The sequence below is a fragment of the Ictalurus punctatus genome, chromosome 17 (assembly GCF_001660625.3).
Source record: "Ictalurus punctatus breed USDA103 chromosome 17, Coco_2.0, whole genome shotgun sequence".
In the NCBI taxonomy this organism is placed as follows: Eukaryota; Metazoa; Chordata; class Actinopteri; order Siluriformes; family Ictaluridae; genus Ictalurus; species Ictalurus punctatus.
In genome coordinates, this window is record NC_030432.2 from 14661013 (window position 1) to 14686864 (window position 25852).

A 25852-nucleotide genomic window follows, 5' to 3' on the forward strand; every position below is an offset into this window, starting at 1 on the left:
GTCCTCTAAAAAAGTACTGAAAGTCACATGTAGCAGAGACCGTTCTACATTTCCATACCTATGCACAGCTATGCAAAGAGAGCGCGTTTGTCTTACAGAGAAAGGTCGGCCCGTGGCTGACTGTGCTTAATTAAGCCAGCCTGCCGTAATTCATTCTCATCCGTCGCACTTACGCAGGCGCTGAGCCATAGAGTGGGCTCTGTAAACAGAAAACTCACAGCTTTGGTAAATCTGAACAGAAAACTACTTTTTGTTTGATTGAAGTTGACTGTTTTGCCCTTTACTTGTTGTTTGGAGTCAAACCTGGACTGGTTCAGACTGCAGCATCAGCACACTAGTTACTCAAACACACATACACATCCACACACACACACATCCACACACACACACACACACACACACACACACACACACACACACACACACACACACACACACACACACACACACACAAAATGTGTGCTCCTGCATCCTCTCCAGACTCCAGACGACCTCTCTCTCCTGGGATGTGGCCTTTCAGCCTGGTTGCGACAGCAATGCTCCACGGATCCTGAACTCAGCAGGCCACCCATGTTAGGGAGGAAGCAGATTCTACTCAGAAATCATCTAATTATGAGAGAAGGTGAAGAAACAAGAGCCACTAATTTTCAAGTAGGCTGAGGTGCTGCATTTGCCATGGCAACCTCACTGTAACCTGCCTTTTCCCCCACAAGTCTGGGCCAAACACGTGGAGTCAAATGCCAAGGCGACTGGTAGAAACAGCAGGGGCCGGCCTGCTCTTTCGCTTTCTCTGTATGTGCTTGTATTAGAAAATTGAGCTGTGTGGACCTTCAGACAGACGCCTACCTCACTGGAAGTAAAGACAAGCTGGTTGAAGTTGCCCTAAAGTTTTCCATAATGGATAAGCATACAAGCACCAGATCATGGGAATCACGATACATAGTTTCTCAATCTATTATTAAGAGCAGTAATACTGTAAGGCCTGGCTCAGGATTCTGCAAATGATGTCAGAGAAATCAATAATCTTGATATTGTGTGGTGGATACGCTGGTATTCTCCCCAAAATGTAAATGCAGAGTATAGAATTGTTAATTGTCCTGGCACAATGATAGCTTTCAAAGTTGTACCCAGATGCACAAACAATTTAAATTATAAAATATAGCTATAAGCAACAACTAAGGGGCCAAGCACATTTTTGCTCCACCCCTTAGCAACAGAGGGAGACCAGAAGCATCAGTGCTTGTTCCCAAGGAGATCTGAAGGCAAAACGTCAAGTTGATGCTGAGATATTGCCTCACTTCCTGTTTTCAGTAGCCCTCCCAAGTTACAACTAAACTCCATAGTAGTTTCTTAACATTATATCATGTTGTTAAACCTATGTGTCAATACATAAAAGTGTTGCTGAGAATTGGCCTCATTTCTCACTTCCTGTTTGGAAGTTGCAAGTTGGTCTAACTATGCTGTGATCAAGATTTCATGACTGGACAAAATTTGCAGGAGAAGAAGAAAATGCAAAATGTCCGACACCCTGTTTGGCATATCACAAATGCGTTACATCAAAAACACCTTCTAGAGAATCAACAGGGGGAGAAAAACAGAATTTGCATGGGGGATGTACACCAAAATTGCTGTGTAGTTAGCTAAGACTGTCTTCTATCACTGTGCCAAATATCATAAAAAAAATGTGAAAAGTATTTTATGGGCTGCCATGTGGTATTACTAGAAGAAGAAGAAAAAGAAGAAGAAGAAGAAGAGAACATACAAATACAACGGGGTACCTACGCTCCCATGGTGCACAGTAGGGTGCCTACGAACCATTGGTGCTTGGTACCTAATTACCACAAAGGAGTGAAAATGATCTGGTATGTGTGCACAAAATGGGTTTAGCAACACAAATGAGCGATTGAGTAAACCAGAAGTCACATAAAATGCATTTTCGCTGGCAGGTTTGCAGTCTGGATGCTCCACAGCTCAGCCTCAGTAGGCTTTCTAAAGAATGCATGTTGCATATGCATGAAAACTGAGCTCAGAGCTGCATTTTAAGAGCTAAACACATTCTGTCCACTTTGTGTGCACTGAAATGGCTCTGGCATAAAGGAAATATGCCTGATCAAAGCTGGTTGGCATACGGATTTATTCTCCAACACCTAAACCCTGAAATTGGTATGTGCTTCATTACTATGAATAATTAAACCCTCCTTACGTTGCATGTGAAATTTCTGAATACAGTATGTCTGGCATTGCTGTGATGGCTAACTGCATCATTACTCCCTCTCACTCCCAGCTCTGCTGAGTTCTGCACATAATATAACACTCCCTGATGTGCTCTACTCGTTGTCCTATCGTCTCTATAAACAAAAGGCAGCTGTTTATCTGGCCTTAGATTTCCGACACATGTGTGAAATATACCTCACAAAGGCATGTACGGCCATGAGGCAGCATAGATATGCGATTTCCTACTGAAGAGGAGCAATAAGAGTTTGTTCGAGGATGTTTAAGCCCAGGAAGCGTTCTAAAAATGGCACTTTTGCAGCAGGGGGGGGGAAAGAACAAACAAATATCTCAGCATCTCACCTTAAAGTTGGCAAGGACACTGAATGTAAAACACAGAAGCCATACAGATAAATAACTACACAGACGCACAACCACTGTGTGTTATGATAGATCTGCTCTCCAACTGCCTTCAAGCTCTGTTATTGCCTTCAGAACATCAAAAGTTGTAAAACCAATGCTTAGCAAAGCTCACATCACCAGAGGCTGGTCGAACACAACCTCAGAAGCTTATGTGAGTCATTCAGATTGGGAATTCAATCTGTATTGTTAAGTAGCTTTCACACCAGACCTATCCATCTATTCTCACAAGTGGAAAATAGAAAGTCAATACGGATAGCGATGAATATATGAAAATTCAGCATCACCCACAATCATGCCATGATGGCTTAAAACATTGAAAACATGATACAGTAAATAACAAATCAACAAATTCTGAAATTCCCACATAAACACTCGTGTTATCTAAGTGTTCACTAGCTTCTGCCCAGAGATGAACATTGTATTTATTAACACTGAAATGCATGGGGAGTTTTTTTTACTAGCCATTCATAAACCTTGGTTTGCATTTTATAATCACTTTCTACAGTAATTACAGGCTTGTTGTGATATTAGATGGGAGGATTAAATTTAATAATTTAATATCTGTCAATAGCTCAACAATGAACATACTGTATCTTGAGCAATGCACTATAGCAGGGGTTCCCAAACTTTTCCAGGGCAAGGCCCCCAAATGGCATTAACATTTGACCAAGGCCCCCCTTTTGCAAGACGTCTTTAAAACACATTAAAAATACAGACTTCTGAATATACCCCCCCCCCCCCCCTTTTATTAATAATTACATCTTACATCTTTACATTACATTACATTAGGAATTGATTGTGTGTGTGTGTGTGTGTGTGTGTGTGTGTGTGTGTGTGTGTGTGCGTGTGGAATCATGTATTTATTTATTTTTCACACCAAATTGTTGAGGCCCCCCTGGCGGCCCCGACTTTGAAAACCACTGCACTATATCATGGGGTTTCATCAATGGCATAATCAAGCCATGTTTCATACTAATACCAAGATTGCTCTAATGTAGGTTTTTTTTTTTTTTTGCTTTTGGAATCTTTCATTTGTTTCGGCAATCTATTTTTGCTTCTGACTTTTGGCCCATTTTTATGGTGTGTCTAAGAAGAAGGCATTCACCTTACATCTCTATTGGTCAACTGATTTTTGGGAGGTGCTCTGCAAGTTAGCCACACCCATTAAATAAAAGGTGGAGCCGCCTCTGACGCTGCAGAACAAACAGAGTGCTCACCGGCAGGGAAACTGTATTGTAGTTGCATTAAGAAGCTGACAAAAATGACATAAGTATCTTCTGAATTGTTTGTAGATGGATTCACACACATTTCTTTATTATACAACTGTCTTCATTCCATCCACCTGAGTAGCAGTTTAAACAGGTAACATTAGCTTGTTACGAAGCTGAAGTTGGCCCATCCAGATTTTCCAATCCACCTTAAAAAGATCAAGGTTTTACAATCTTGCACCTGTAGATAGCAACATGAAGTGCACTAATATCGCTTCCAATTTCCTACACTATTATCTCCTCATTCTCAAAATGCCCCGAAAAAACTGACAATTTCATATGAAAATAAGTGTAATGCATTGTAGAAATACCCAGTATAAAGAAATATAACTGTATGATTTTTTTTTAATAATGGGCCTGTGAACATAGCATTTAAGACTATCAGATGCAGGCAAATTGCACTTTCTGCCTAATTCCAACACCATTATCTCATTATTATAATAATACTTTCCATTAATTTTTATATCAAATGGCCTCGCATTCATCGGCATCACAATTGGCTCAAATTCTTCAAACTGAACATTTTGAAAGTATATAGTATTTCGCTTCATGCAGAACTGTCAGAATGTTTGAGGCATTTTCATAATGAGGAGATGATGGCATAGGAATTACGCAGAATGTGGACACAAAACATCAGTATAAGAAGCCAGTTTTTAAACAGATAACGGTCAGCTTTTAAATGCGACTACAATACAGTTTCCCTGCAGTTCGGCACTTGGCTCTGTTCATTCTGCCATGTCAGAAGCAGCTCCATCATTAATGGGGTGGGCGTGACTAACTTTCAAAGCACCTCCCACTCCAAAATTGGTTGATCAATAGAAATTAAAGTTGAATGCCTCTTTCTAAGAATCAAGCCCAGTAAAAATGCAATTTTTTTTGCAAAAGCTAAATAAATGATTAAATAAATAAAACAGCATCACAAAAATCTGTAACAAAAAAAAAATGAAGCAAAATTGAGAATGTGAATCAGAAGTCTAATGTTTTATTCTCATTAATTGCATTTACAAAATACTTTTTACACTGTGATCATTTACAGTATATATTGTTTATGGATTTTAACTCCATACAGTTTTTCCTCCAAAGGCAATTTTGTGCGTGTTAGAGTACCCACCTCATTTGTGTTCCTTACACTGGTGACTGTATTTCACATGTGCCTTTTACCTATTCCTACATACGCATAAATGGTCGCTGTGCATATCCTGCGTACATCGAGAGAATTAATGCAATGTGTGGTGATACAATGGGACAGTACGATAAACAACCTACCGTACAATGCAATTAACAATGCCTGGATCATTCTTATTTAAAAATCTATCCAAACGGTATACTGTAATCATTACAAACCCAAACATTCTACTAAAATGAAACCTACTTATAAAGAATAAAGGTTCTGCGAGTCAAATTTAATATGAAGGCCCAAGTGCACCAGAAACCTCTGCCATCAAACCATCTGTGCTGTGAACATTCCCAAGTTTACTGAAGTTTAGTAGTTGCCCCACTGTGTAAAACCCCTGAAACCCTTTCCAAAATTCAGAGCTGTCAAGCATGCTTTTCTCCGCTAAACTTGCTTTGCAGCAGTCTTGCTTTGCAGAGATTAAGGGTGGCATAGCCCAACTCCATCAGCTCCTCTGGCTTGGATTTACTCTCACAGGGTCATGCCATGAAAGTGCTAAAATGTCCTGCATGACAACAACATCTGTCTCTCACAGCAGACCCTGAACAGAAAGCTGTACCCAGGCTAGGCTTGGCTCATAAGAGAAAACTACACTATAAAACACATTTTCCTTATAGAACCCATTCACAGTGTTCTTGTGGGGCTTTTGCTCAAAAGGTTCTACATGAATCAGTAATATCATACTATTATGTTTAGCAAATAATGCGGCTCTTTGCGTCAATACACATTGCATTACTTTTTAATGTTGGCCTTAAATCTGCTAGACTGAAACGTCAAGGCTAATCACCTCCATGTATCTCGGCCAGACGCTAAACAAGGAAGCACCTTATTCTCATTTCTAGTCCAAGCTTCTCTGTTCGCTCCCTCATGGCCTGTATGTCAAGACCAGAGACCACAAATATTAGAAGGAACTTTGAAAATGGCTTTCCAAATGGAACATCATTGGAAAAGTCATAAATTTTCCCTGACAAAGCCATCTAACAGTGAGCAATCAATATCGCAATATTCCAGTGGCAGTATAATATATGAGAAAGTCAAGAACAAATGGTGAGTACTGAAAGACTGGCTTTTATAGACATCAATGTAGGAAAAAAATTCAAATTGCGATCCCTCTATAATGATATATCATTCAACAACCTTAAAGATAAAAGCTTTGTTTGAGACTGGCCAACTGCAGAGCTCACACGATTGTTTGGAGCACAAAAGAAATGGTACAAAGGCCATTAATACAGTATGAACTACCTAGCATACATTTAGCAAAGAACTTTCTAGCAAGTGAATAGATTAGTACTGTAATTGCTTGCATTTTCTGCAAGCGAAGGCAGCTGAAACTGGTGATGCTGTATTTAAAAAATAATGAATGCAACAATGCAATGGTAATTTTGGAGTAATTGAAACTGCATTCTAACACGGGCAGACTGTTAATTACTCATGACATTACACTGATTAATCATCAGTGAGTATTCTTCAAAATCAAACCTATGCTCTGACTGAGGAACTTCTGCAATATAACTTTAATACACTCGTATTCTCTGAGTGATCAGAAGCTGTGTGAAAGTATTGAACAGTGTTGAACAGGGTCTAAAACTCCACTTAGTTCACTACCAAAACTGTTTTATTACATCAGTTATCTAAAGCTAATACAAAACTGAACTGAACTAATTATTGAATAATATATTATTTAACACCTGTGATGGACAAATTTCTTATTCACAGTGTATTCCTCGCTCATGCCCAGTGTTCCTGGGATTGGCCCAGATCCGTCATATCCTGACCAGGATGTACTGAAAATGAAGATAAATGAATTATTTAAAACTGAAACGGATACATTTTTTTAATGTATCTGAAAATTCTGTTCAGTCTTGAGTTGCACAATATAGATAAAACAGCACAATTATACATACATACAGGTGCATGTCAAAGAATTAGAATAGCATGGAAAAGTTCATTTTTAATTAAAAAAGTGGAACTTTTTTATCTTCACTCACTGTGGAAACTTCACACTGGACTTCAAGCAACTTGGATTCTGTGTCTCTCCACTCTTCCTCCAGACTCTGGGACCTTGATTTCCAAATGAAATACAAAATTTACTTTCCTCTTCCCCATGATTGTGGTTGTGTGTACTGAACCAGACTGAGAGATTAAAGGCTCAGGAAACCTTTGGAGGTGTTTTGAGTTAATTAGCTGATTAGAGCTTTTCTCAGCTCGACATTTCTGTATTATAAATTTTGATTCTAATATTTTGAGATATTGGATTTTTGATTTCAATGAGCTGTAAGCCATAATTATCAAGATAAAAACAAAAAAAAAGGCTTGAAATATTTCACTTTATGTGTAAATATATAAAAGTTCCACATTTTGCATTAAATTACGGAAAAAAATTAACTTTTCCACGATATTCAAATTTTTGACCCAAAAGAAGAATGTACTGAAATCATTCCCATGGCTGGCTCGGGAAGCTGTCGCAATGGATGTGATCGACTTTAACAGGAAACATGGCAAGCACATCTCAGACACGACACTGTTGCCTAACTTATTAACAAATTCAAAAAGACTGGAAGTGTGGCAGACCAACCGAGAAGTGGACATCCACGAACATCCGCTGAGGAACTGACCTGGTGTTGGTATACATAGTCCCCTATGTATGGAGACTTTTAGGAAACCCTGCATAATCAATTGCAATAAAGATTAACAAATAATATTAATGCAACCCATTAGTTGTATAATATTTGTTTTAACCATGAAAGCATGTATATCATTTGAACTGTCTTGAATGTGTTATCATTACTACTACTGCTTTCAGTAAACAGCAATGAACTTCTTTTATTATAAGAAGTCATGCTTACTGATACCCCACTCTTAAAACACACGTGTATAAGAGTTGCTCAGGACACCAGTGAATATGCGGTGAAGGAGCAATTATTTCTGAGAATAAGAGCTTTGCTATGGCATTAGGGGCATCCCAAATCTCTAAGCAATGACTCCTTGATCCTACATCCTTCAGCCTATAACTAGGAAATCAGTTCAAGTCTGCCATCTTAATGTAGGTATCAATTCTTTAAATTCACTCGAAGAAATCAAGGAAGAGCTAGGACTAGGACATTTCTAGATAGAGGATATGCTGGTGTGCCGTACACAGTAGTCGTCATCTTTGTTGTAGTACATAATTTGAGCACACACTATAGATACACCCCCCCCCCCCCCACCGACAAAAAAAAACAATTCCAATAAATTGTATGACGGTAAGAACCATCATGAATACACAACGAGTACAAATAAAACCATTCATTAAAAGTCCATTTAAATATGCCTCACTTCAAAAACATGTGTTTTTGAACATGTGAACATTGTTCAGACATCAACATGTGATATACATGTGCAATAATGATGCAGGGTACTTCAGTGTTTAATCAGTGTTATATAGATGAAGATCCATTATACAGTCAGAATAATACTATACAATGATGCTTCAGTGAGCGAGAATTTCTCATTTGGCTAATATGTTTGTCCTTGTTCTCTTTCCTTCCACCTTTTCCTCGCTCAGAGGGAGGAGCTAAGAGGCTATGAAGGGAAGCAAGTAAAAAAAAAAATATGAAGAATTGCAATTAAAGAAATGAGAAGCAGCAATTGTTTTTCCTCAACCCATATTCTGACATATCCTGCCTCCTGTGCTAGTTCCTACTTCCAAGCACTGAGATTTAGAAGCCAGAAAACAGAGACAGAGCTCCAGGAAAAGAGTCTATGTAAGTGACACAATGATTTTTAAATTTTCTACAGTGATGTACATGACTTTTTGAATGTTTAATCAGCTGACTGTAGTCTAGTTAAACAAAGCTTTCCTGGTCTAGAGATTTAAAAAAAACAACAAAAAAAAAACAACAAAAAAGAACATGTGTTGAGAAAAAGAACATCTGCTGAAATCCGGACAGTTTGTATTAATGGACTCGCACTACTGGACCCAGTGAGAGTAGGCAAACTGACATAACAGGCTTTCTCTGTCAGTCTTCTGTAGGCATCCTGCCTTTCCTCAATCTCTTCCTCATCCCTCCTTCTGCCAGTCCTATTTTTTCTGCATGCCATCAGTGCATCATTGAGCTGAAAGGCTCCATCTGCTTGGCCTAACAGTGGCGTCTCTTTTTTGGAAGTCCTGACGGAAATCAAAAGAGCACCGAATTGGGGCTTACTTTTTTTTATGCCAGGGCGCTAATGCCAAATGTTGTGTGGTTTGGAACTAACATGGTACTAAAAGACAAGACAGAGACAAAGAGGAGATAAGACAACAATTCCAACATATAGAACTGCTGCAAATGAAAATACAACTAAACCGTTTGGGAATTTGTGAAAAGGTTATTCAGTAATCATCTGTAGAACGCAGCATTTCAAACCACTGAAACTGACAGGAAATCATCGGCCGGGGGTGGGGGGAGGGGGTATGGGGTGAATCAAAGAATGGTTAACATGTCCCAGTGTAAAATGATAAACCAATACAAATGATAATATTATGCATAGGCAGATATTACAGTGTGCGATATTCAGTACACAGAGTGCCGCAGGTCAGTTGTGCCATCTACAGTGATAAAGCTCCTCACTGTCAAGCTTTAAATCAAACTGGGTATTTGTCTGATCTTTCTCCATGTCATCTATTCATGTTTACACTGAGCTCGCCTGACAGGACCAGACTGACACGGGCAAAAATCCCTTCTGAGATAGTCCATTCAAACATCAGGTTCAGGCACTCTCTTTGTTCTAGGATCAGAAAAGCACCATCATATCTCTCTCTGTCTGTCTGTCTCTCTCTCTTGCTCAAAGGTAGGACATTATATCAAGAGACTGGGCATTATGACAATAAAATATTAATAGTGGGACATCACATTACAATGCACAGGTGCCAATACTTTTAGAACACTAACCATCACCATTATTACTCACAGTAACAAGTGCTATATTGGACACCGCAATTTTTTCAACCATTTGTTTCAATATTTAGATTTTTGTTTTGTTTTGTTTTTTTTCATTAATGTATCTATTATTTGTTTTAAAAATGTGCCACTATGTCTGCTGAAAATGGGCATATTATGTAAGATAAAATAATATAATATAATACAACATAACAAAATATAATATAATACAATATAATATAATGGTAAAATGAACAATTGAAAATAGTCATATGTCCTTTCACAATAGTTATGTTTCCAAGTTTTCTGGTTTCAGTGTAAATTATTACACAGAACAAAAATCAAGAACAAAATCAAGAAAACCATACACAGTAGGAATAGATTTTAACATCCAATCAGATACTTGTAACTGTGAGTAACAAAGGTGCTGGGAAGTGATTCACTGACACTACAATACTGAAGATAAAAAGTTTAGTATGTATGTGTGCGAATATCATACAATATATCATCTCTGAAAATGTGAAGCTGTAAGCTCATTCCGTGATATAACTCAACCCATGGTATTGGCTTGTGTCATTATCTTGTGGTGAATTTTCACACTGTTCCAGCCCGATTCTCATTGTTTTGTATCTCTGTCTCCTCTGTGTATGATAGCAGTGTCTTAGCATTGGCTCTGTTCCGTGTGGGAGTACTTCTCCTCCCCCTCGTGTTGAAAGAGTGTCTTTTCTCTCTCGGCGAGTGCCCTAAAAACAAGCCTCTAATCGCCTTCACGCCCACTCCGCGCGACTCTCTACAACACAGGGGCCGGGCTGTGTTAATCAGTTCAAAACACGCATCCTTCCTTCCTCTGCTGTCAGCTGCCATAGGAGCAGAGATCCGAACCCCAGAGATCACAATAATGCAAATAGCGCATAATTATCGACTTTTCTATCCCGATGTGTCTTCCATTGCCTCTCGGCCGCTTGCACGCCGCATGCGAGTTTGCTCGGAATCAACACAAAAGCCAGAGTTTCTGCGGTTAAAATGAGTAAAGAGACAAGGTTTAAAACAAACTTGAAGTTTTTGGGAGGAACTGAAATGAAGCGGCACAACAGGGGCTGAATGTTGTTAGCCTGGGGCAGTGCTGAGTGAGGATGGCACCATCCCAGTATCCTTGGCTTAATCAAATGCTAAAACACACCCTGCAGTCTGATGCACACTTCCCATCAAAAGCACACAAGTGACTACCTTGCTGCGGATACAACATCAACAATTTCTATGTATAAACCATGTGCTAGTAAGCCTAATTGAATCATGCTGGGCATTTACCTCCTCAGCACAAGGGGATGTGTGAGGGTGGAATTAAATGCTACACATGTATCACAGGCATCCTTTGCTTTCTAAGCATCTGTGTTCAGCTCTGAACATCTGATAATAAGACCAATCTCAGCCTGTTGCAGCTGGTTAAGCCACCATCAGGGAGAGGCTATTGATCCAGCCATTGTATATTTGTGCCGAGTCTATCAGAAAAGCAACAGAAAACCCTTTCGTGTTGCTTTGTGCCTACAAATTACGACAATAACGCTTCAACCTATACTATCAGCATTCCTCAATGAGAAAAACGAGAACGGTTTAAAGACATAAACAACTGATAAAGGTTTATCAGTGAAAGGAGATAATAAGGACCTTTTCCTTCTGTACAGTTTTTGTCTCAAACATCACCGCAAGAAACTACAGTTATCTCTGAGCTCTTTGGATGGATACAGTGCTCCAGTACAAATATCAAAATTCACCACATTTGGGAAGTGACACGTTCTGTGTCACGGTCTTCAGACAGGAACAGGGGGAAAAATATGATAACAGGATTCATGGCAGAAACAGAATCTCACCCAATGCCCCTTGTCTAAAAGCTTGCCTTTGATTTATATGCAATTCGCATTGGGTTCGCTCCTGGACCTGCTAATGAGAGCTACTGCGCTGACTCATTACAGATAGTTCTGCCAGTTCGTTTATTCCTTATCAGGCGTTTGTTGATGAGTCTTGGGCAAAGCCATCTTTACTAGTCAGCACAAAAGCTGCCGTGTCTCTGAGTGATAATGGAAAAGAAGCAGAGGCTGCGCTTGCTCACTCGCTGTGAAGCTTTTTCGCAGCTTCCTTCACTTAGGACAGGCCGCTGGCACAGCTCATGTGTAACCAGTAAAAACCGAGCAATCCATACAGCTGAGAGATGAGGCTACTTTCCACAAGGCAATAGTGCTACTTTTTGTTCTCTGGAGGAGAATGGAGAAAAATAAGAAGAAATATATTAAGAGCCTACACCACAGCGGTAGCCATCTTCTCTGATATGTTGCGAGCTGGATTTACACTTTGCCCGGCTCGCAAAAATGGACAAAAGTTGGATCTTTTTTTTTGTTGGAACAGTTCTGGGGCTCTGACTAGCATTCTAGTGCTCCATGCTAATCCAAGCTATTCTATGCTAGTTAGTAACTGTGCTACAACTGAAATGTAAACTAATGAAACATGAACATAATGAAATGGTGACATTCCTATAAACACGTGAATCCAAAAACATATCAAACTGAAAACAAACTCTAAATATCGCACAGCAGTACTGGTTTATATCGTTCCTTGTCTATGAAACAAGATGGCGCTGTTTACCTGACTGGTTCCAGCCTCCATAATGTCTGTGAAATTAGCCTACCACACAAGCAGCACAAAATTGTGTTTAGGGATCAGCTTCATTGACAATGCTATCCACATTCAATGATGATTTCTGCACTGAGGTAACACATTAACCACGGTTCCTCTCAAACCTGTTCCTTTCATTTGCAGAGATAGAATATAGTCCTTATCATTACTGCTATTTTTCTCTGAAAAGAGCTACTAACAATCATCACGGGAAATGGAAGTGCAAGACAGAGGACTAATAAACCTCACTTCTCTTTTGATTTGCAATTAATTATCACACTTTTATTATTCTAATGTTATCTTTTTTCTTATTCTTTTTTACTTGGTGGGCTTGTATTTGCATACATTTCCACTCAAAGTTAATCAAAAAAGTTCAGGGAACCTTGAGATCTTTACATTTGATGAAAATTAGGCTGTATAACTTGCAAATAGAACGGCTTTTACTACACACAAAGTGTTGTGTCAGATTACTTGACTTTATTATCTGAAAAATCCTTGTTTATGCCTTTATAGTCTCTATCAATCAAAACCGCACGAGTCGCTCAGGGGTTCACAACGTGAATACAAGCAGGCGGTGGTTACAGAGAGTTTAGATGGCCCAGAGTTACAAGAAACAAAAAGAAAAAAGAGCCTCACATTTTTATTTGTTTATGCTACCTGTAGCAATTATGCTTTAATGAAAGTAGAGCTATTTTCTATAGCCAAATGCAAAGAGTTGCTTTAAGCCTAGGTGATTTAATAACAGCAGAACGAAAGTGGACTTCTATGTGGGATCTGCTCTAAATGCATGCTCCATTCACTCTAATGCTTAATTCATCTTAGTTCCAAATATTGCACCATTTCTGATATTTGATTCTGCACCCCACCTCATGTTTCATATCCACCATCAGTATCATTTTCTACTACTTATTCATTACTATGAGTAGTGAAAAGACTGTATTCGTCATGCATAATGCCACACGCACAAAGCTGGATGACACAGATTTTGATTTCCACCTGATAAAATGTAATTACAGTAATTTTGAAATCGATGCATGTCTGTCGTTTTGATATGAAGGGATGCATTAGCCAGATGACAGACAAATATATATATATATATATATATATATATATATATATATATATATATATATATATATATATATATATATTAGCTTTATAATATCCAGAATATAGACGTGGGTTTTTTTTTAAGATAAAAAAGGAACTTGTACCATCATACATGCAAATTTCATTTCAAACCAAAATATTCTAGCCTATGAAATGCAAAATCAAATCAAAAGTCTCCTTAATGTGCTCTCCTTAAGTACACGGATACTATAAGTACGTATACAGGGTCAAGACTGCTTCGTACCTAGCAACAGGCTGCCAATAGTCTAATAATAGACAGTGATATTTTAGGTTCATTTTATGTTCAACTGTTATTCTTTATGGCTAATAGTGGTGGCTATAGTGTGGCCCAGTGTGGTTTTATGGATGGTGTGTGTGTGTGTGTGTGTGTGTGGCGGCACACGCTCAGGCCCAGAAGGGCGGTTTTGGAGCATAGCCGCTATAGCAGACCTGCATTGTTCAAAGGAGCCTTCAAATCCATAATAATGAGCTTTCAAATGAGCCTGAGCTAACTCGGTTAATCCTCCATCTGAGGAACGGCCTCAGCCAAAGACCAGTACGCAAATAAATAAAAACTTGTCGGGTAAAAAAAAAAAAAGAAAAAAAAAAAGCAGAACATAAGCGTGATAGAAACCAAAGTCAGCAGTTCTCTAGTGGCTGCACAGAAGTAATGCCCAGGCCTGGGTGCAAGCGTGACTAGTTTTTCTGCACAATACCCCCCCCCCCCCCCCCCCCCCCCCCCCCACGGCAACCTTTCTATTTTTTCCACATCCCAATCGCTGAGTGAGGAATTGGTTTATACTTGACTAACTATCATGGCTTAAATGTTCTGACTGTTTTAAAGGACTGTAAAGATGGGAGCTAAAAGGAAAACTTTTTCTTCAAAAATAATACTACTAGCTCGTCCTAGTTTACTACCAACATACTAATGAAGTATTCTAAGTGTTATTTAATATACTAGCATTTCTAAGTATATTTAAAATACGTACAAAAGATGCCTATTAGTAAGCTATTAGTTTACCTTTAGATGTACTATTAATATATATATTTTTGATAAAACTAAATCCATGGGTCTACTTACAGTATATCAGGTCCACATTACATTGTGTATTAGCTTTTTATCTACTCACAATACATTTTTATTCAGCATTCATTTGTTCACTCATTCATTCATTCATTCACTCATAATCAGTTTTATCCTGCAATTTTTATATTTATTATTTAACATGTTGTGCTTTTTAACCATTTATGATTATATTTCACGTTGTAAAATGTCCAAAAAAGAAGTTATTTCCTGTTGTCACTTATTCTAAAACAGTAGAACCAACAGAACCAGTAGAACCGTTTGCTCACCAGCCTCTCTTTTTAACTTAATCTTCATGTCAATGTTACTAAGAATCCAGAAAGTGCAAAGTCCTGTGTCCTGAATACTTTCCAGTGACAGAAAACGTTCTGTTTTCTGTTACAAAGCACCGGCACCCATGTCACCCAAACAAATAAATGTCTCTTTATAGAAAACTTCTCCATATCAAAAATGAGATATCTTTGTTAAATAACACGTTTTTGTAAACTGCTTATTAGTAGTCTTAGATTAAGTGACGCATCCGCCATACACGTGTCTATGAATGAGCTGTTACTATAGTAACAATGACATAACAAGCACATTAATATCTCAGAATTAAACAACTCCGTGGTATAAATGTACACAACACACTAGTATGATTTATGATTCACTAAAAAGACATTATATTTTTGTTCAGAATAAAAGAAAGGCTTTAAGGTATCAAATTTCTCAAACAATTACCTTTTAAGAACTGCATATAATAAAGCAATGTCTATAATTAAACAAGTGAAACCTTGCTCAGAGCTGTTTGTGACAAAAATTGAAATGTGGCACTGTGTAGCCCACCATAACACAACATGTGCCCACAGGGAAACTGATGTAAATAATGTCCTTCTAAAAAAAAAAACCACACAATTACTTCTTATATTCCAAAAATAAAACAAGTTACTTTTACAGAGGAAACATTAAAGTCCTCATGTTACCCTCAATACAACCTAATCTGCTAATCGAAGCAAAATTCATTTAGTCTCTGATCATATTTCCCGTCTATCAGATAACTTCTACAGTATATTATATGAAGCACACATGTAAAGAATAAATCTTTTCCTGTTTTATTGGTCAAAATAATAAAGAAATATGCAACGAAGCAGCATCTCCTGTTTCGCTATCATGCTGGAAACATGGCAAGCTCGGTTTTTCATCGTTCACATTCGGAAAGAAGGTCGCGCAACTCATTTCATGCAGATTGAGAATTGGCACAAGCAGCCACGGTCCTCCAAGAGATCTGCAGAAATCAATTTCCTCAATCAACGCATTTGAGGGAAAAATTCATCTATGCAAAACGGTCGCTCCTTCCATTTCGTCTCTTTGCTGCTCCAAGGTCAGTTCCTGTAACCTCATCCCTCTGTTGAGCTGTACAACATGGCACGCTGAATCTACTCCTCTAACTTCACGCCATGGACTCCTAATAGTCACAAGGCTCAGGGGAGCCAGTTCAAAGGATGAGGAGTGAGCGATGGGGGGGAAAGCAACATTCTAAATATGGAGCAAGCTTCAAAAGCATCACTCGAAATATCAAACGCTTCAGGTGGGTGTGGATGGCAAGGAGGAATAACGAGTTCTTATGACAAACAAGCCTTTCCAAAAATCTTCTTAAAACAACAGAAATGATCTTGTCTTCCATTATCAAGAGTCTTTCCTCACAATATGTGAGTAATAAGTAATAGGTTGCAGGTGTTGTTGGTTTTACTGTCATTCATGCATATAACTTGTACGCATTGGAAAGAATTGTTTCTGCATGACAATCGAGAGACGCACAATATTGTTGCTCAGGGACAGTACACGGGACTACACAAAGTAAACAGAACGCACGCTTACTAAACAGGACAACTGAACAATATGAAAGGGAAGAAACCAGTGCAAACTGATCTGTAAACACACTCGTGCAATTTGGGTAGAAAAAAAGATGGATAGGTGTAGCGGCAAGCTCAGTAGTAAAAAGTAGCTCATAGCAGCACAGTAGCCTTGTCTCTGAGTGCATTGCACAAGCACTCAAGGTAATGCTGTAACTGTAAAGTGCATGTGTGTCGTGACATTACAAATGAAATGTGGATGCATGCTGCAACAAGACAGCAATAAAAAAAATAAGACAAACCCGGCAGGACATTTGTTTTAAAACAAACCAACACAAGAAGTGAAATAAAATGACATAATCTACAGATATAGGCTGCGTCCGAAATGGCGTATTACCCTAATACACAGTAGGCGAAAAGCAGTACGCCAGAGGAACAGTATGTCTGAATTCTCAGTAGATGAGAAATGGAAAGCGGGTGGCGTACTGCTTCCGGCGTGATTTTGCAGTATGCATACGAATGGACACTATGCGAGTCAAACAATCCCACAATGCAATGGGACTAGTGCGGACGAGCGCAGAAAAAAAAAAATCATGGAGGACACGTGGAGGACAGCACATCGGCTCTTTTGAAGTATGAATCTTTGGTTATATGGGACTTGTTTAACAATACCTGAATAAATTGTTAACTAGTTGAAGGTTTAAACAGGAAAACAGTTGTAACAGCGTGTGCAACCTCTTTTGTGATCTCCATCATGCCTTAGCTGGCCAAGCTAACGGCAACGGATTTACCTCAGCCGGTTAACCCCGCCCACATTACATTACTAATTCAGTTAACGTTCCTGATGTGCATTTTGCCGGTAGTGCGGTTGCTTTAATATAGTGGTCCATTTGAGATTTTTGTGTTTATGATGATGTCGAAGGTCACATGACAATGCCAACATGGCAGATGTAGTATGTCCGGAATTGTATTCATACTACACGCACATACTGATTAGTGCGTACTGTTTCAACGGCCGTGCAGTAGGTACTGTCACAGTACGTGAGCCATACACTCACTGAGAACTTTAATAGGAACAGCTGTACATCTGCTCACTCATGCAATTATCCAATCAGCCAATCAGGTGGTAGCAGTGCAATGCATAAAAACATGTGCACACAGGTCAAGACCTTCGTTCACATCAGACATCAGATGGCTGGTTTGAGTATCTCAGAAGCTTCTGAGCTACTGGGATTGTCACACACAACAGTTTACAAAGTTTATACAAAATGAAAAAAGTAAAAAGCCTTGTTGATTAGAGAAGTCAGAGAAGAATGGCCAGACTGGTTTGAGCTGACAGGAAGGTGACAGTTCCACAACTCTTTACAACCGTGGTGAGCTGAAAAGCATCTTGGAACGCCGAACATTGAGACGGATGACCAACTACAACCTTCAGAAGACCACATCAGGTTCCACTCCTGTCTCCAAGAGCGGGAGGCTGAGGCTGAAAGAGTCACAGAAACTGGGCAGACTGGAAAAACATTGCCTGGTCTTCAAAAAATGAAACATGGTTCACTATTTTATATGATTAAATAAAATAAAGTGTAATTAATCACTGTCAATGCTTCCTAAGCTGCTACTCTTCCATTAGAGTGGACACATTGCATTTAATATGAACGTCTCCACGATCGTAGCAAAACACTCATCTCTTCCCCAAAGCCTTTCGTCTTAACCTCAATCTATCAGCAGCTCAAAGTTTATCACAGGTTCTCAGCCTCAGCTGTGACACCTGACACCTGTCGTTGTACAGCACAGGCACTTTCACTAAAATTAACCCACTTTAGTGTTCTTGTTTAAAAAATAAATAAATAAATAAATAAAACAAAAAAGGAAGGTGCTTTCTTTTACAGACATCAAAAAGTTTCCTCTAATCTTTCTAGCTTTCTCATCTTCTAAGAGATGCAGAAGCCATCGCTGAACGCCTGCGTCTGTGGTGTTACTGTCAATTTGCACAGACAGCCACAAACGGCGTGCGCTGATAGTTATGAGCAGAGCTGCTAATCAACAGCTTTTCGTCGCCGATCAGGTCTAGGCATCAGTACTCGCTTCACTGTAGCGTGCATTAAGGCATGATTACATCGGCACATTATCAGAGCCATGACTGTGAGTGGAAAACATTCGAATGGATAGAGCAGGCTAAACCATGACAACCCTTAAGAAGACCAAGCCTCGCTAATTTTCACCTCACGCCCCATTTCATGTGCTCGTAAATTATGCTCTCATAGCATCAATTCAGAAATACAATGAGAACCTAGAATTAGACCCTTGACTGTAAGAGGAAATCTGTGAGAATTAAAAAGGTGAGAAATACTGGTATATAAGAGCCTGAGAAAAATATGTTTTTAAATATATGCATTTTATAAAGAAGGTGATTCCTTAATTTCAGGACCATTTGTGTAAAATATTCCATTCACAAATATGTATGAAAGGTAAGGTAAATTACCATTTTAAACACATGTAAAGTTTTATTAAAACGTTAATAAAATCTACAGCATTTAGAATAAACAGGATTTGCATGTTCAAGTGCACTAGAACTACACTTTAGCTTGAAATATAATCATTACAATACTTCAAAAAATCCTATTATTTTACATTAACGTGTGAATCCATTTAACATTTTGTGCTTAAAACATCATTCAGGTTATTAAAAATGTACATTTTCGTGTCCCACAACATACAATCAGCCCTTGTTTTCTGAATACATTCACACTTATATGAGGAATTCAACAACATGATCAACAAGTTGCATTATCCAAATTTCCTTAAGATCACAGGAAGATGAAAAGCAACTTATTTTTCTTTATTTTCAACGACATTGTGATAATTATTGATTGAAAGTAAAAAAACAAACAAAAAAAAACACGTTAAGTAAATCATTAGAATGTCCTTAATATCCTCATTCTATTAGTATGGATATTTCTTAACAACTGTTTGTGTATTTGTTAATTATTTGCTACAACACAACCCTGTTATTTATTTAAGAGCAAAATGCTTTCTTAATTTTTTATTTATTTAATTAAATTGAAGTTTAATTTTTTTTTTACGTTTCGGGTTAGGATTGGAAAGCAGCTTGTACTAAGGCTCACACTATGTCTATAAACACACGCCTTACACTTATCGATGTGTATTATAGACATGTACACACCTTAATCACACTATTAACGTCGTGTGAGAGTTTTCACCGCATTTTGTGACAGGACACGTACACACACGGCAGTGCTCAACCGTTTTACGGCAAACAAGAGAGCACGGCTGCGTCCGAAACTGCGTACTTACCTGCTATATAGTGGTAAGTAGGTAGTTCTATATAGTAGAAATACATGTATCTCAGCTACTATATAGTAGGTAAGTATGCGGTTTGGGACGCAGTCCACAGATTCAAGCAGTCATCTATTTGCATGTACAGCATGACAAATAATTAACCGCACTTGAAGCTTTCGTAAAATAAAAAATAAAAACTAAAAACACCCAAAACTGTATATGGTACCATAACAAAGACCAAACGTATGTTGATACATGAAATTCTGGAGGGAAGGTTGGACGGTGTGGCATGAGAAAATAATGACGTGTGCCGTTAATCGCTCTATGTTCTATAACATGTAAAACGGGAACATGAAAGGAATATTCTAAAAGCAACTCATGTAAACACATTAATCACAATATATCTTATTCAGAATAAGGTCAATAATTACATTACTGCTGTCCATGTAAACGTAGTCAGAGATAATATTAACGATTTGGATTTAACAGATGAAAGAAGTGGATGACTAACCTCTGTGGACAAAGCGGATTCCAACCTTGTAGAGTGGATATATTCTTCGGCATAAATTTGTTTCATTTTCTATTCATTACGATTATAATAGTCAACTATGAATAGATTACCATTTGCTAAAGCAGGCGGAGCTTTCTTGTTCCGAGTGTTTTTTTTATTATTATTATTATTATTTCACTGAATGTATATGAATGTAAAATGCTGTATTTCAAAGTGTTAAAAATGAAAATAAAATAACAATATTGTTGCAAAAATGTACATTTTTAATTTCAAGGGCACCCAATCACTAAATCACTTCTAAGTTCATCCAGGTAAAACGCATGCAAAGCTCAACAGACAAACGCGGTCTAAACAACTCAAGTGCAACCATCTGGAATGATTTAGTTCTTGTAAAAGCCTTTTAATTCATGCTTGATTCATCCCCCAATAGGTCAACCATCACTCCTGATGTAGCTCCCTGGTGTAAGCCCTTGCTAAAAGTACCAAGCCGCTCAATGCAACCTCAGATTTCCCAGCAGACTGAGTGAAATGGAAACGGTCCACAGACGAAGATTACATTGATTACAAAGTGTTTACAGTGTGAAGATGGTTCCATTTGAACAGACATCACTCAGCTCACTCAGTCGCACCAAAGAAATACAGCAAATAGGCTAAAATAAATAGTTAACTTGAGGGTTTTTTTTTCAGGTTTTAAAAAAAGATCCCATCAGATATGATTGAACGTAAATATGAAGTAAAACAGGTACATGTGTTAACTGGGAGAATAATGTACAGTTTTTAGTGTAGTCATGAAGTTTGGGATTAGTCACTGAAAACTCTGTGTTCTGCTGCTGGGTCGAGTATGACTGCGTATCGCCTCAAGCAGCTCGTCTTCTGGAACATGGCTGGAGGATAACACACTCGAGCTTACAGGATCACAGAGACACAGAAAGTGACCCAGGCTGAAAGTCACTACTAGTGAATAATACGTGATTGTAACTTTCAGTCTATAAAACGTGCATTTGTACTTCGCTATTTGCAAATGTGTACAGAATGTCTTGCAAATGAACCAGAAATTCTGCAAACACCAACCAGGGAACATGTGGTCATGTGATTTTTGGTTTTGGCAGCAGTCTTTTATGTCCTAGATTTCTTCTTTCGCGAATTCTTTCGCTTACTAACACGATTGCAAGCTTGGTCAGTGAGGACTCAAAGATAGCTGCCAAAAGTCACTGGACCAGATGCCCAGATGGCATTTAGCAGTTTTTCATTTTTATTTGCAAAACATTTACATTCACAAATGGTGATTTACCCAACAAAGAGTGTTTCGTGTTTACAGATAGTTCTGACTGCAAAAACGCAATTAGGAGAATGTTACAATTACAAAACGAACTCCACACTTGGCCTAAACAACATGTCAGTTTTTATCACTGATATTAATACCAATTATAATATAATACCTATAATAATACCAATTGAAATATCATTAATCATTTAAAAACCCAAAAGTAAGTTTTGCTCAGAAAATCATGCCTATATAGGATGTATACTGTATGTTTATTACACAATTATTGTAGTGTGCCTTTCCCACCTCTCCACCACAAAACCTGCTTTCTCAAACCATTATCCAGCAGACCTCCAATAGTCTTTATTACTTATTAGCTTGCTAATAGCATTCTCACCAAAGAGAGAAGGATTTTCCATGTCAATACAAGCAGGTGACATATTTGCATTTGAGGAACAAATTAAGGCTTTTATTTGCTGCTTTGTAACAATAATGGCTTACCACTCGTGCTGAGTAGAGAGCTGTGTGTATCATCCCAAACTGCGCACTAGTGTACTGGATAGTATGTGTAAAGTGCACCACTTTATCTAGTGCAATAGCTTTCTAACTAGATTGATATGCATACTGTTTTGTGGGTTGCTGAATGTTGATTGCCTGACCAATCACAGTCAGTTATCCATGAATGAGATTTCAGTCTCTAAATTAATCTAAAAACCACCGGAAATAATAATAATAAAGTTAACTTTCACGATACGGGCCCATGAATGAAAAGATCATTCTGATCATTACTAAATATCAGCTAATGTATTTTGCCATATATAAAACTAAACCATATTCCATTGCTGACAATTTCTACTAAACAATGAAAACTCACACTCTTTAATCAAATCGATAATAATGTAAAAATAAAAATTAAAACATGATTATGAATTCAATCTTCTGGAACCTTTCTGTTTCATGTCAGAACAAAGATAGGCTTCAGAGCTGAAACAGATAATAAGGTGTGTGAAATTGCCACAAATTGTCTAAATACATTATTATTATTTTCAGATCATCGGCATCATTCGTCAATTGCTTCAATACTTCTGTCCATAATCTTGTGGAGCAAATATATATAAATATATACATATATATAAATCAAAAATGTGCATAAGCATACATCCCCCCTCACATGCATGCATGCACACACACACACACACACACACACACACACACACACACACACACACACACACACACACATCTATCTCTCTAACACAGAGTATGTTAACTAATTGATTGAGTGGTGCATTTAATCGCAGTTGTTTTGGTAAACACTGTTCAGTGTGTACTGTGGAAATGGGATGCTAATTGCTAAATAACAATGCACGTACTTCTGAAAATACTTGTACATAATTTTACATGCTTGCATGAACCCATTCATTTCTAAAACGCAAACTGAGCTCTCATAAACCCTCTTATAGCAGTCCTCAAAAGTCACAACTTGTGTTTAAATTATAATTGATATACAAGTGATGTATTATTTATATATGATATATATATATATATATATATATATATATATATATATATATATATATATATATATATATAAAATATACACGCGCACACACAAACACACAGTTCACTACACACTATATTATGTTTTACATCTGAGATGAAAGAACTCTGTGGCTGCAGTAACAAAGTATATGACTTGTTGTACAGTGATTAAGGAAGAAGTAAGCTGAGCAGCTCAGTGGATTTTAATTAACCTGCCATATAGAAAATGTATGTTATTAAGCATCATTCGATTAAACGGTGACAGCAAGACTTCTTCTGCTTAAATGAGTGGAATAAGAAGTATACTGGACAGTCTTCTTTGCCAGAGACAAACAGCTGTGAGGGAAAATTGATTTGCTGTGGGGGTGTGTTTTAAAAAAAATTATAATAATAAACAATCATCGCTGGACCTAACACTCAACTTATTAAGGTATCATTTATTGATTAGCAGGCAAAAGACTAAATCTAATCTGTATCACAACATAAAAGAGAAGAAACATTTACTTGAAGTTATTTGAGTGAATACATTTTCTTTCTAATTTCCAATTCCCACCCATCAGTCAGTTCTCCAATATCATACAACAACCACCAACCAGGGAGGGTGAAGGCTAATGTGTGCTTCCTCTGAGACACATGAAGTCAGTCAGGCACAGCTTGAAAGCATTATCTACCATCTTCCGCATTTGTGAGCTCACGGATGCCCCCGATTGGCCAGCGTTTCTGTGATTGATCCTGCAACTGGAAGCTCCCACCCAGAGAGCATGTCCAATTTTGCTCCCTTAGCTCCTTGTCACGGGTATCTGTGGCACTGTTGGGATTAAACTTGTGATCTTCTGACAATAGATCAAACACTTTTCTTTTGCAATTTCTCACATTTGCCTAAAATGTTGTTTATACAATCACCATAATGATCTAATCACCAGACCAAATGCAAACCTGTTTACACCGTCAAAAAAAAAAAAACAGCATTTTTTTCAGCTCGTGTTTAGCTATTCATTGTGAAGTCTTGCCACTCCATGCATCTGTGTAAGTTCTGAGCCTTGTTATTGCTTTATCACGTATTCAACCCTCGCTTTGTTTTCAAATCGCTGTATATTACTGATTGTGTTTTGACCTTTGTCGGGCTTACTGTTTTGGAACGTGGATTGCGATTTCACCCTGTTTGCCAAGATCTGAAATAAACCTTGTTGCACATGAATCTTCACTATGCTTCAGCGTCTGCCTTGTTACACTTAAATAATGAGTTTCTTGAAAACAATATTCCCATGGTAGTGTTATTTTTGTTATATGTACAATTACTGGTAAAGCATGTGGACAGTTTTCTTGTCTAGCATAGGCTGTGTTCGTATAGTCGGCGCTTGTCATTGACAATCATTGCAGAAAGCCGTGATGACCTGAAAAATGTTTCATGTTTATGTAACTCTTTTCTATTCTGCATTCATGGCCATTTAACGTTTACTCTACACTGTTAGGCAGTAGCACTGCTTGCATCCTAACAGATATGATGTCAAAAATGTCTTTTATAAATCACAAATAGTTCTGGATAGAGCAACAAGCTTGTCGAAAATATAACAGTCATTTAAAGTTTAATGAAGAGTATATAATAAGAATATTTTGAATATTAAATGATTACATTTCTGGCATGCTCTTACAGCAATATAACCAGCAATAGTACCTGATTAGCATTTTTCTGCCAGGCAGGTCACATGACAAGACTGAAGATCAGACAGAAAAACAAAAAAGCTGCGTTTTGTATACTATATATCTTTAAATTTATATTGTCTTTAAAAAAATAAACATACAGAGCAGTTTTGTGCACAAACAATGCACATTTTACATGCCTGCATTTTGTATTATTATATACAGTAAACTGACAGTGGAAATAAGTGTCAGTGCAAGAGTCTTATTACACTGTGTGGTTGATGATATTTTGAATTGAATTCAAATCTGTAACTAGGAAAACACACAATGTTTATAAAGCATTTCACAGCAAGCTCTCGATCCTGTCCATAGTAATTGTACTCATTAGGACAGAAAACACAACACCTGATTCTAGAGGCTACGCTCGTCCTTCGACACTCAATTTGTCTTGCATGATGAGGTCATATATAACAACCGTCATTATCATTTCAATTCGCTCCTCATACTGACACTGCGTTACTTATCGTAATCACATGCATCCACCTGAAGATGTGCAACCCCCACTCATTAGAAATTGAGCTTTTTTTTTGATTGACTCCACAACTTTTCTTCCAGATTGCCTGTGTCTCACTGTGCTCGTCTGCCCGCCCGATGCCCAATCAGCACTTGACATGTTTCACGGAGACGCGTTCTCTGTGCGCGGTGACCTTCCATGCAAGCAGAGAGACTCATTGGGCCCTTGAGGGTAATTTAGAAGCACCGAGCCTCTGCAAGACAACTCCATCATGGCTGCCTAGGCTATTTGGGGCACCTGCCACCTGTTAGCGTTGCAGCATCCCAGTGTCCACACAACCAAAATCATTACTGCCAATCACTGAGATGGGATGATATTTACAAACAACAACAACAGCAAAATCACAGTGACTT

General features: G+C 38.1%; 1 protein-coding gene across 1 annotated transcript in view; it reads right to left on the reverse strand.

Moving 5' to 3' along the window:
- The window catches only part of tenm4 (teneurin transmembrane protein 4), a 220114-nt gene that overhangs the window by 135720 nt on the left and 58542 nt on the right, over positions 1 to 25852 (reverse strand). The window lies entirely within an intron of this gene.